The sequence below is a fragment of the Nerophis ophidion genome, linkage group LG22 (assembly GCF_033978795.1).
Source record: "Nerophis ophidion isolate RoL-2023_Sa linkage group LG22, RoL_Noph_v1.0, whole genome shotgun sequence".
Taxonomy (NCBI): domain Eukaryota; kingdom Metazoa; phylum Chordata; class Actinopteri; order Syngnathiformes; family Syngnathidae; genus Nerophis; species Nerophis ophidion.
Genome location: NC_084632.1, coordinates 5,525,320 through 5,537,571, shown reverse-complemented (window position 1 = coordinate 5,537,571; position 12,252 = coordinate 5,525,320). Strand labels below are relative to the sequence as shown.

General features: G+C 39.5%; 1 long non-coding RNA gene and 7 other non-coding genes across 8 annotated transcripts in view; 7 read left to right on the top strand and 1 right to left on the bottom strand.

The window, feature by feature from the left end:
• Positions 1-12,252, bottom strand: part of LOC133540928 (uncharacterized) — a 143,453-nt gene that overhangs the window by 30,031 nt on the left and 101,170 nt on the right. The gene's annotated exons all lie outside the window — the stretch shown is intronic.
• trnaa-agc (transfer RNA alanine (anticodon AGC)) lies at positions 2,116-2,188 on the top strand. The gene has a single exon. It is a non-coding gene; the product is annotated as a tRNA-Ala (tRNA).
• trnaa-cgc (transfer RNA alanine (anticodon CGC)) lies at positions 2,508-2,580 on the top strand. The gene has a single exon. It is a non-coding gene; the product is annotated as a tRNA-Ala (tRNA).
• On the top strand, positions 8,310-8,382 carry trnaa-cgc (transfer RNA alanine (anticodon CGC)). Its single transcript has one exon. It is a non-coding gene; the product is annotated as a tRNA-Ala (tRNA).
• Positions 9,025-9,097, top strand: trnaa-agc (transfer RNA alanine (anticodon AGC)). Its single transcript has one exon. It is a non-coding gene; the product is annotated as a tRNA-Ala (tRNA).
• trnaa-agc (transfer RNA alanine (anticodon AGC)) lies at positions 9,959-10,031 on the top strand. Its single transcript has one exon. It is a non-coding gene; the product is annotated as a tRNA-Ala (tRNA).
• On the top strand, positions 10,363-10,435 carry trnaa-agc (transfer RNA alanine (anticodon AGC)). The gene has a single exon. It is a non-coding gene; the product is annotated as a tRNA-Ala (tRNA).
• Positions 10,724-10,796, top strand: trnaa-agc (transfer RNA alanine (anticodon AGC)). Its single transcript has one exon. It is a non-coding gene; the product is annotated as a tRNA-Ala (tRNA).

Sequence of the window (12,252 nt, the reverse complement as noted above, 5' to 3'; positions counted from 1 at the left end):
TTACCCAAAGTCTCAAATAAAAACCCAAACCCTGACTTCGCACGCAGATGTATTGGGATTGATACCCGCATTCCCCAAGTGTTGTGTTCTTAACGGGGTTCTTCTTGACAAATAAATCATAGTCTGCATTGGATTTAGTCAATCCAAACCTCAATTTAAAACTCAAATACAAATTTGCTTTTTTATACTGCATTAATTTGCATGTGAGAAGTAGCACATCAATGCTTACATTGTTCTTCTTGGAGAAAATATATCTGAAATGTTTTTAATAAACCTAAGGCTCAAATTGAAACCCCAACCTGATCTTGATCGTAACCCATCCTTCCATTTTTTACCTGATTGTAACCCAGGTGTGGAGAACACATGGACTATGAAAGCATAACAGTTCAGCACCTCAATAGGGAATTAGTTCAGATAATAGAGCACTTGCTTAACATGTTAGAGGTAGTGGGATCGACTCCCGCATTCTCCAAAATCTGTTTTTAATCTGTTCCTCTTGAAAAAGGTTTATCTGAACGTTTTAGTATACCCGAACTTCAGATTCATACCCAAAACATACATTCTTGACCCATTTCCTCTTGGAATAATCATTATTTATAATAGTTTTAGTAAACCCCAACCTCATATTGATATGCTAATAAGACTATTTCGTAAATAAACCCATGTGTGTAGAACACAATGGATTAGAAGTCCATCATCCAACCCTCTTGGCAACCTAATTCTTTTTGATGATGTTTCAACATAATGTTGTTGGCTGAAAATGATACTTCTCATAGGTGAGGTCGACATCAGAGAACATGTGATGGTCAAATTCATCAACAGGGGAATTAGCTCAAGTGGTAGAGCGCTCGCTTCGCATGTGAGAGGTAGCGGGATCGATACCCACATTCTCCAATTATCCTGTTCTCTTAAACCTTGTTCCGCTTGAAAGCTGAAATAGTTTTGATTACCCAAAGTCTCAAATAAAAACCCAAACCCTAACTTCGCATGCAGGAAGTATTGGGATTGATACCCGCATTCCCCAAGTGTTGTGTTCTTAACAATGTTCTTCTTGACAAATAAATCAAAGTCTCCGATGGATTTAGTAAATTCTAACCTCAATCTGAAACTCAAATACAAATTTGCTTTTTATACTACATCGTTTAATTTGCATGTGAGAAGTAGCACATCAATGCTTACATTATCTGTTGGTATTGTTCCTAACACTGTTCTTCTTGGAGAAAATACATCTGAACTGATTTCAATAAACATAAGGCTCAAATTGAAACCCCAACCTGAGCTTGATGGTAACCCATCCATCAATTTTCTACCTGATTGTAACCCATATGTGTAGAACACATGGACTGTGGGTGAGATGAATGGCACTGAAAGGGTAACAACCCATTGATTGAACAGGGGAATTAGCTCAAATTATAGAGCGCTCGCTTAGCATGTGAGAGGTAGCGGGATTGATACTCGTATTCTCCAACTGTCGTTTTCTTAATTGCTTTATTAAAAAAAAAAAAAAATCATGATCTGATCGGATTTAGTAAATCCTAACCCTAACTCAAAACCCAAATATTAATTGTCTGTAATGTTTTCTTTGCATGTGAGCAGTAGCGGCTTTTGAAAGCGCCAACACATCCAAAACAGTGCTGCCCAGAACCTGATGAGGGTCCGAAAATATAAAGACATTACTCCTATTCTCCACTTGCTACACTGGCATGGAATACAAAATCTGCCTGTTGACCCAGTAATGCAGTCATGGACACGCCTCACATTACCTCAAAGAACTCCTCACACCACAACATGCATCAAGAAACCTCTGATCCACAAATACTTCGACCTGACGGATAATTCCAACGCCTCTTAATTGATGTGAAGTTGAAAAAACAAAGAAGGAAGGCAAAAACATTGGGAGGGGTGGCTGTTGGAATAGAGCCTTAGATTGGGCAGATCTAGTTGGATTAAATCTGACCAATCTAAGGCGAACATGGAACAAACCGAGCAGTCCAGTTGCAATCAATTGAATGTTTTGAGAATACAAGGACCAGGATGAATGAGAACATCCATAAACAATACTTTCCGTAGGTGAGGTCCATACAGGAAAACGTGCGGCGAACAGTTCTATTGACAGGGGAATTAGCTCAAATGGTAGAGTGCTCGCTTAGCATGCGAGAGGTAGCGGGATCGATACCCGCATTCTCCAAAAGTTGCATTATTGAACCTGTCACTCTTGAAATAATCATTTATGAGAATGGTTTTGGTAAACTCCGACCTCATTCTGATATGTTAATAAGAAACAATGCTTTCATTCTCTGTTGGTATTGTTCCTAACGCTGTTCTTTTAGGAGAAAATAAAAGTCTGAAATGGTTTAAATAAACCTAAGTCTCAAACAGAAACCCCACTCGAGCTTGATCGCAACCCATCCATCCATTTTCTACCTGACTGTAACCCAGGTGTGTAGAACCCATTAACTATAAATGAGATTGATGTCACAGAATGCGTAGTGGCACTATGGAAAACAGGGGAATTAGCTCAAATGGTAGAGCGCTTGCTTCGCATGCGAGAGGTAGCGGGATCAATACCCGCATTCTCCAAATGTTATATTAAAACTTGTTCATCTTGATAATAACCCAGGGCTGAATACTTGACACTGATCTTTGCATGTGAGAAGTAACGGGATTGATTGATACCTGCATTCTCCAAATACTTTGTTCTTAAACCTTGTTCCTCTTGAGAAAAATTCAAGGCTGGATTTGATTCAGTAATTTGTCCTCAACCCAAATACAAATTGGCTCAAATTCGATAGCGTTTACTTTGCCTGTCAGAGGTAGCAACATAAACCCAAGTCTCAAATCAAAACCCCAACCCGGACTTCACATGTGGGAGGTAGTGGGATCGATACTCGCATTCCCCCAGAGTCTGAATTGGATTTAGTAAATCCTAACCCAAATTTAAATACAAGTTAGATTTTTATAGTCCAATGTTTACTTTGCATGTGAGAGATTGCGACATCAATGCTCATATTCTGTGTTGGTCTTGTTCATGATGCTACTCTTAAAAAAATGAAAAATTGTTTGATGTAGTTTTAAATAAACAGTCTCAAATCAAAACCCCAACCTTAATTTGATCGCAACCCATGTGTGTAGAACACTGACTATGATTAAAGTTAATGTCACTTAAATTGTAGCGACCACTTCCTATAACAGGGGAATTTTCTCAAGTGGTAGAGCGCTCGCTTAGCATGTGAGAGGTAGCGGGATCGATGCCCGCATTCTCCAAAAGTTCCTTCTTGTGTTCTTCTACGAGGAAAAAAATCAGTCTGAATTGGATTGAATAAATTCTAATTCCAACTCTAATATAAAACCCAAATATAAATTGGCTCTAATTCTATATTGTTTGCTTTGCAGGTGAGAGGTAGTTTTTTCTTTTTCAATGTGAATACTGTATCTTAGTTGTTTGTTTAATATATATACTGTATCTTAGTTATGTTCAATATCAATACCATATCTTAGTTGTTTATGTTCGGTATGAATACTGTATCTTAGTTGTTTACGTTTGATATGATTACTGTATCTTAGTTGTTTACGTTTAATATTTCATTTCATTTCATTTTTAATTATCTCATTCATTGATGTGCATTTAGAACGATACATAATTATATCACAATTATGCAATTTAAATTCACACAATTCCTGAGAAGGAGCAGGATGAAGAAAATCTTATAATTTCCTGCCCCCTTTGACATAATACATTATCTTACTTCATGAATATCATTTAAGCCGACACATATATCCAAATGTAATGAAACAATCAAAAACAAAAAACACAACAAGTGCAAAACTTCATAAAGTATAAACCAAACCAAGAAAATAATAGTAATAATATAATATACACCTCATGGAATGATACAGAGCAAATACAAAACCAGACCAAAAATAAGTAAAATAATGAATAAAAAACAAAATGTAAACACTTATGGCTGTCCATATGATCTTATTGTTCTATCTTTATATATTTTTTTCAATTGGAATATATTTTTACAGTTTTTTATCTCGTTGTAAAGAGAATTCCACAACGCCAACACATCCAAATCAATGCTGCCAAGAACCTGATGAGGATCCGAAAAAATGAACACATAACCCCTGTCTTATCCAAATATCATGTTTTTAAACCCTGTTTGTCTTAAAAAAAAATCCCACGACTGAATTAAATTCATTAAGTCCTATTCCAGATTCGACTCAAGTACAAATGGGCTCAAATGCTACCTTAGGGAGCAACATCAGTACTCATATTCTATGTTGGTATTGTTCTTGACACTGTTCTTAAAAAAAACAAATGGTCTAAAATAGTTTTTGATAAACCAAAGTCTCAAAATGGAATTTGCATGTTCTACCCGTGGTTGCATGGGTTCCCTCCAGGCTTCCTCCCACCTCCAAAGACATGCACCTGGGCATAAGCCCCTCCCACCTCCAAAGACATGCACCTGGGCATAAGCCCCTCCCACCTCCAAAGACATGCACCTGGGGATAGTTTGACTGCCAACACTAAATGGTCCCTAGTGTGTGAATGTGAGTGTGAATGTTGTCTATCTGTGTTGGCCCTGTGATGAGGTGGCGACTTGTCCCGGGTGAACCCCACCTTCTGCCCGAATGCAGCTGAGAAACGCTCCAGCTTCCCCTCTACCCTTATAGGGAAACCGGTAGAAGATGGATGGATGGAAGTCTCAAAACAAAGCCCCAACCCTAACTTCCCATGTGGGAGGTAGTGGGGTCGATATTCGCATTCCCCGATGTTATGTTCTTGACCGTGTTCTTCTTGAAATAAATCTTAGTCTGGATTGGATTTAGTAAATCCTAACCTGAACTTGAAATTTAAATACAAATTCGCTATAATACTACTTTGTTTAATTTGCATGAGAGGTTGAGGATTACTAAGTTAATTTTTTGTTGATATTGTTCCTAAGGATGTTCGTCTTAAGGAAAATAAAAGTCTGATATGGTTTTAATAAAGCCTTAAATTGAAGCCCCAGCCCGAGCTTGATCGTAACCCATCCAAGCATATTTTTACCTGATTGTAGCCCATGTGTGTAGAACACATGGACTATGGAAGCATAACAGTGCAATACCTCAATAGTGGAATTAGTTCAAATGGTAGAGCGCTTGCTTAGCTTGAGAGAGGTAGCAGGATCAATACCCGCATTCTCCAAAATTAGTTTTTTAATCTGTTCCTCTTGAAAAAAGGTTTGTCTGAACGTTTTAGGGAACCCCAACCTCAGATTCATACCCAAAACATACATTTTTGATCCAGTTCCTCTTGAAATAATCATTGTTTAAGATAGTTTTAGTAAACCCCAACCTCATATTGATATGCTAATAAGACTATTTCGTAAATAAACCCATGTGTGTAGAACACAATGGATTAGAAGTCCATCATCCAACCCTCTTGGCAACCTAATTCTTTTTGATGATGTTTCAACATAATGTTGTTGGCTGAAAATGATACGTCTTATAGGTGAGGTCGACATCGGAGAACACGTGATGGACATTTTTCTATGACTGGGGAATTAGCTCAAGTGGTAGAGCGCTTGCTTAGCATGCAAGAGGTAGCAGGATCGATGCCTGCTTCTCCAAAATTTCTGATTTTAATCTGTTCCTCAGATTCATACCCAAAACATACATTCTTGTATTGAAATAATCATTGTTTAAGATAGTTTTAGTAAACCCCAACCTCATATTGATATGCTAATAAGACTATTAGGTAAATAAACCCATGTGTGTAGAACACAATGGATTAGAAGTCCATCATCCAACCCTCTTGGCAACCTAATTCTTTTTGATGATGTTTCAACATAATGTTGTTGGCTGAAAATGATACTTCTTATAGGTGAAGTCGACATCGTAGAACACGTGATTGAACAGGGGAATTAGCTGAAATGGTAGAGCGCTTGCTTAGCATGTGAGAGGTAGCGGGATCGATGCCCGCATTCTCCAAATATTATTTTCTTAAAGGGGAACATTATCACAATTTCAAAAGGGTTAAAAAACAATAAAAATCAGTTCCCAGTGGCTTGTTGTATTTTTTGGAGTGTTTTTCAAAATTTTACCGGTCTCGGAACATCCCTAAATAAAGCTTTAAAGTGCCTTATTTTCGCTATCTTCGAAACCACTATCCATTTCCCTGTGATGTCACACAGTGCTGCCAATGTAAACAAACAATGGGAATACCACAGCAAGATATAGCGACATTAGCTCGGATTCAAACTCGGATTTCAGCGACTTAAGCGATTCAACAGATTACGCATGTATTGAAACAGATGGTTGGAGTATGAAAGTATTGAAGAAGAAACTGAAGCTATTGAGCGAATAGCTATTGACGCTATTCATAGCCAATAGCATGGCCGAATAGCTGCGTTAGCATCGCCGGTAAAATGTGCGGACCAAACGATCAGGACTTTCGCATCTTTTGACACTGGAGCAACTTAAATCCGTCGATTGGTAAGTGTTTGTTTCGCATTAAATGTGGGTGGAAGGAAACGTAATATAGTTGCAAATGCATCTGCAGGTTATCCATACATCTCTGTGCCATGTCTGCTTTAGCACCGCCGGTAAATAGCATGTTAGCATCGATTAGCGTAGCATGTTAGCATCGATTAGCTGGCAGTCAACACCAACAAAACTCACCTTTGTGATTTCGTTGACTTAATCGTTGCAAATGCATTTGCAGGTTATCCATACATCTCTGTGCCATGTCTGCGTTAGCACCGCCGGTAAATAGCATGTTAGCATCGATTAGCGTAGCATGTTAACATCGATTAGCTGGCAGTCAACACCAACAAAACTCACCTTTGTGATTTCGTTGACTTAATCGTTGCAAATGCATCTGCAGGTTATCCATACATCTCTGTGCCATGTCTGCTTTAGCACCGCCGGTAAATAGCATGTTAGCATCGATTAGCGTAGCATGTTAGCATCGATTAGCTGGCAGTCAACACCAACAAAACTCACCTTTGTGATTTCGTTGACTTAATCGTTGCAAATGCATCTGCAGGTTATCCACACATCTCTGTGCCATGTCTGTCTTAGCATCGCCGGTCAAATGTGGAGACACTCCGGCACATTCAATGGGGGTCTGGCGGCAGATTTCTTGCCAGTGGTGCAACTTGAATCCCTCCCTGTTAGTGTTGTTACACCCTCCGACAACACACCCACGAGGCATGATGTCTCCGAGGTTCCAAAAAATAGTCAAAAAAACGGAAAATAACAGAGCTGAGACCCGGTGTTTGTAATGTGTTGAAAATGAAAATGGGGGCTGTGTTACCTCGGCGACGTCACATTCTGACGTCATCGCCTCCAGTGCGATAAACAGAAAGGCGTTTAATTCGCCAAAATTCACCCATTTAGAGTTCGGAAATCGGTTAAAAAAATAGATGGTCTTTTTTCTGCACCATCAAGGTATATATTGACGCTTACATAGGTCTGCTGATAATGTTCCCCTTTAAACACTGTTACTCTTGAAAATAACCCAAATCTGAATTAGATCCAGTAAATCTTAGTCTATATTCCACCCAAATACAAATGGGTTCAAATGCCATATCGTTTACTTTGCATGTGGGAGATAACTGAATACAAAACCTTCCTGTTGACCTACCAATGCGTTCATGGACATGCTCCACATTATTACAAAGAACTCCTCACACCACAACATGCATCAAGAAACTTCCGATTCACAAATACTTTTGCCCTTACTCCGTACCTGACGGATAAATCTAACACCTTTTTATTGGGTTACGTGAAAACAACAGGGTGTACGCCGCCTTCTGCCTGGACACAGCTGAGATAGGCTACAGCACCCTCTGCAATCCCAAAAGGGAAAAACGGTAGAAAATGGATGGATGGAAGTCTCAAATCAAAACCCCAACCTTTACTTTGCAAGCGGGAGGTGGTGGGATTGATGCCCACATTCTCCAAGTGTTATGTTCTTGACCGTGTTCTTCTTGGGAAAAAATCATAATGTGCGTTAGATTTAGTAAATCCTAACCTAAACTTCAAACTCAAATACATTAATACTAAATTGTTTTCTTTGCATGTGTATTAATAATTGTATTTTTTTTTTGTTGGTATTTTTCTTCATGCTGTTCTTCTTAAAGAAAATAAAAGTCTGAAATGGTTTTGACAAACCAAAGTCTGAAATTGAAACCCCAACCTGACCTTGATCGTAACCCATCCATCCATTTTTTACCTGGCTGTAACCCAAGTGTGTAGAACACATTGACTATGGGTGAGTTTCATGTCACAGAACTCTAAGTGGCTCATCAGGTCCAAAAGGGGAATTAGCTCAAATGGTAGAGCGCTTGCTTCGCATGCGAGAGGTAGCGGGATCAATACCCGCATTCTCCAAATGTTATGTTCTTATCCATTTTCTCCTTGTATAAAAATCTGACATGGATTCAGTAAATCCTAACCCTAATTTGAAAACCAGGTATAAATTGTCTCTAAAAGTTTTCTTTGCATGTGAGCAGTAGCGGCTTTTGAAAGCGCCAACACATCCAAAACAGTGCTGCCCAGAACCTGATGAGGGTCCGAAAATATAAAGACATTACTCCTATTCTCCACTTGCTACACTGGCATGGAATACAAAATCTGCCTGTTGACCCAGTAATGCAGTCATGGACACGCCTCACATGACCTCAAAGAACTCCTCACACCACAACATGCATCAAGAAACCTCTGATCCACAAATACTTCGACCTGACGGATAATTCCAACGCTTCTTGATTGATGTGAAGTTGAAAAACCAAAGAAGGAAGGCAAAAACATTGGGAGTGGGTGGCTGTTGGAATAGAGCCTTAGATTGGGCAGATCTAGTTGGATTAAATCTGACCAATCTAAGGCGAACATGGAACAAACCGAGCAGTCCAGTTGCAATCAATTGAATGTTTTGAGAATACAAGGACCAGGATGAATGAGAACATCCATAAACAATACTTTCCGTAGGTGAGGTCCATAGCCGAAAACGTGCGGCGAACAGTTCTATTGACAGGGGAATTAGCTCAAATGGTAGAGTGCTCGCTTAGCATGCGAGAGGTAGCGGGATCGATACCCGCATTCTCCAATACTTGCATTATTGAACCTATCCCTCTTGAAATAATAATTTTGAGAATGGTTTTGGTAAACTCCGACCTCATTCTGATATGTTAATAAGAAACAATGCTTTCATTCTCTGTTGGTATTGTTCTTAACGCTGTTCTTTTAGGAGAAAATAAAAGTCTGAAATGGTTCAAATAAACCAAAGCCTAAAATTGAAACCCCACTCGAGCTTGATCGTAACCCATCCATCCATTTTCTACCTGACTGTAACCCAGGTGTGTAGAACCCATGGACTATAAATGGGATTGATGTAACAGAATGCGTGGTGGATCATTGGCAAATAGGAGAATTAGCTCAAATGGTAGAGCACTTGCTTCGCATGCGAGAGGTAGCGGGAGCGATACCTGCATTCTCCAAAAACTGTTTTTAATCTGTTCCTCCTCTTAAAAAAAGGATTGGCTGAATGTTTTAGTAAACCCCAACCTCAGATTCATACCCAAAACAGACATTTTTGTATTGAAATAATCATTGTTTAAGATCCATCCATCCATCCATTTTCTGCCGCTTATTCCCTTTTGGGGTCGCGGGGGGCGCTGGCACCTATCCCAGCTACAGTCGGGCGGAAGGCGGGGTACACCCTGGACAAGTCGCCACCTCATCGCAGATAGTTTTAGTAAACCCCAACCTCATATTGATATGCTAATAAGACACTTTCGTAAATGAACCCATGTGTGTAGAACACAATGGATTAGAAGTCCATCATCCAACCCTCTTGGCAACCTAATTCTTTTTGATGATGTTTCAACATAATGTTGTTGGCTGAAAATGATACTTCTTATAGGTGAGGTCGACGTCGTAGAAGACGTGATGGTCAAATTCTTCAACAGGGGAATTAGCTCAAATGGTAGAGCGCTTGCTTAGCATGCAAGAGGTAGCAGGATCGATGCCTGCATTCTCCAAAATTCGTTTTTTTAATCTGTTCCTCTTAAAAAAAGGATTGTCTGAACGTTTTAGTAAACCCCAACCTCAGATTCATACCCAAAACATACATTTTTGTATTGAAATAATCATTGTTTAGGATTGTTTAAGTAAACCCAAACCTCATATTGATATGCTAATAAGACTCTTCAATGTGTGTAGAACACAATGGATTAGAAGTCCATCATCCAACCCTCTTGGCAACCTAATTCTTCTTGATGATGTTTCAACATAATGTTGTTGGCTGAAAATGATACGTCTTATAGGTGAGGTCGACATCGGAGAACATGTGATGGACATTTTTCTATGACTGGGGAATTAGCTCAAATGGTAGAGCGCTTGCTTAGCATGCAAGAGGTAGCAGGATCGATACCTGCATTCTCCAAAATTTCTGATTTTAATCTGTTCCTCAGATTCATACCCAAAACATACATTCTTGTATTGAAATAATCATTGTTTAAGATAGTTTTAGTAAACCCCAACCTCATATTGATATGCTAATAAGACTATTTCGTAAATAAACCCATGTGTGTAGAACACAATGGATTAGAAGTCCATCATCCAACCCTCTTGGCAACCTATTTCTTCTTGAGGACGTTTCAACATAATGTTGTTGGCTTAAAATGATACTTCTTATAGGTGAGGTCGACATCGGAGAACACGTGATTGAACAGGGGAATTAGCTCAAATGGTAGAGCGCTCGCTTAGCATGCGAGAGGTAGCGGGATCGATGCCCGCATTCTCCAAATATTATTTTCTTAAAGGGGAACATTATCACAATTTCAAAAGGGTTAAAAAACAATAAAAATCAGTTCCCAGTGGCTTGTTGTATTTTTTGAAGTGTTTTTCAAAATGTTACCGGTCTCGGAATATCCCTAAATAAAGCTTTAAAGTGCCTTATTTTCGCTATCTTCGAAACCACTATCCATTTCCCTGTGACGTCACACAGTGCTGCCAATGTAAACAAACAATGGGAATACCACAGCAAGATATAGCGACATTAGCTCGGGTTCAAACTCGGATTTCAGCGACTTAAGCGATTCAACAGATTACGCATGTATTGAAACAGATGGTTGGAGTATGAAAATATTGAAGAAGAAACGGAAGCTATTGAGCGAATAGCTATTGACGCTATTCATAGCCATAGCATGGCCGAATAGCTGCGTTAGCATCGCCGGTAAAATGTGCAGACTAAACGATCAGGACTTTCGCATCTTTTGACACTGGAGCAACTTAAATCCGTCGATTGGTAAGTGTTTGTTTCGCATTAAATGTGGGTGGAAGGAAACGTAATATAGTTACAAATGCATCTGCAGGTTATCCACACATCTCCGTGCCATGTCTGCTTTAGCATCGCCGGTCAAATGTGAAGACACTCTGGCACATTCAATGGGGGTCTGGCGGCAGACACTTTGGCATCTTCGGGCCAGTGGTGCAACTTGAATCCCTCCCTGTTAGTGTTGTTACACCCTCCGACAACACACCGTCGAGGCATGATGTCTCCGAGGTTCCAAAAAATAGTCAAAAAAACGGAAAATAACAGAGCTGAGACCCGGTGTTTGTAATGTGTTGAAAATGAAAATGGGGGCTGTGTTACCTCGGCGACGTCACATTCTGACGTCATCGCCTCCAGTGCGATAAACAGAAAGGCGTTTAATTCGCCAAAATTCACCCATTTAGAGTTCGGAAATCGGTTAAAAAAATAGATGGTCTTTTTTCTGCACCATCAAGGTATATATTGACGCTTACATAGGTCTGCTGATAATGTTCCCCTTTAAACACTGTTACTCTTGAAAATAACCCAAATCTGAATTAGATCCAGTAAATCTTAGTCTATATTCCACCCAAATACAAATGGGTTCAAATGCCATATCGTTTACTTTGCATGTGGGAGATAACTGAATACAAAACCTTCCTGTTGACCTACCAATGCGTTCATGGACATGCTCCACATTATTACAAAGAACTCCTCACACCACAACATGCATCAAGAAACTTCCGATTCACAAATACTTTTGCCCTTACTCCGTACCTAACGGATAAATCTAACACCTTTTTATTGGGTTACGTGAAAACAACAGGGTGTACGCCGCCTTGTGCCCAAATGCAGCTGAGATAGGCTACAGCACCCTCTGCAATCCCAAAAGGGAAAAACGGTAGAAAATGGATGGATGGAAGTCTCAAATCAAAACCCCAACCTTT